Here is a 1,135-nt window from a genome sequence, read left to right on the forward strand (position 1 = left end):
ATGTGGGTCAGGTCCAGAACCCGAGACAAGCATTTAGTTAACCTGCTCCGGGCAGTTTAGTATTGAGCACTTTTTATTTGGATGTTCCAAGCTCTTGATCGAGCTGAACCTTATTATAATTGACGATATGTAAAAAGTTCATTTTAATGCTTGTTCCATGAAATTGTATAAATAATATTCCCAATAGTTTACTTCCTTTGTTTTGTAGCTTCTGCCAGTACATGTATGTGAATGAATGTTAATTTTTTTTTTGTCCAATCAGATTCCAGCCTCTGTGTTGCCATGTCAATCTAATTTGCCCAGGGCCTCCAGAATCAGCACTTAAAATAAATAATATTAGCAATCAATCAATCAATCAAATTTCAAGTTTGCCTATTCTATTGTCAATATTTTTCTATTGTCTGATAGGTTGGTCAGAGCAAAACTGTTCAACTAGCATAGCTTTGGAGCCACATGTGGCTCTTTAGTACCTCTCTTGTGGCTTCATATAGATCTCTTAAAAAAATAAAAATAAAAAAAAATAAAAGAGTAGAAATTAATATTTTTTTAACACATTTATTTTTAGTTTTTGGATAAACTATTCTTTAAATGAATTAATGTTTTAGATTAATAAAAAATAATAATAATTTAATATTCAAAAAAGTCCACATTTTAAAGTTGTCAGGAAAAGAGAGACAAAGATTTTTAAAATTACCTAAAAATGTCCAAAAAGTGACCATAAAATGTCCAAAAAAGAAAAGCAGAAAATTACCATAAAATGCCATTAAATTGCCAAAAAAGTCCAAATAAAATAAGTCAGAAAAATGATTATTTATTTTTTTTAAAGAAAAGTCAGAAAAGAATGCATTTAAAATGTAACAATAAAATGTGCAAAAACTAAAGAAGAAATTATGAAAATTACCATAAATTGTCCACCAAATTGAAAAAAAAAAAAAGATAGCAAAAAAGGCAAAAAATAAATAAATCCAAAAGCAGAACACAAAATGTAAAAGAAAAATAAATCTCAAATAATTGTATGCTGATTATTTTTCTATTATGGTGCAGCTCTGATGAGCTCATAGGCCTTCAGTACATTAGAGTAACACTAACATACACTTTCATTCATCATAATGTTGAAATGGTTTGCGGCTCCAGA

Source organism: Festucalex cinctus, chromosome 1 (genome assembly GCF_051991245.1).
Source record: "Festucalex cinctus isolate MCC-2025b chromosome 1, RoL_Fcin_1.0, whole genome shotgun sequence".
In the NCBI taxonomy this organism is placed as follows: Eukaryota; Metazoa; Chordata; class Actinopteri; order Syngnathiformes; family Syngnathidae; genus Festucalex; species Festucalex cinctus.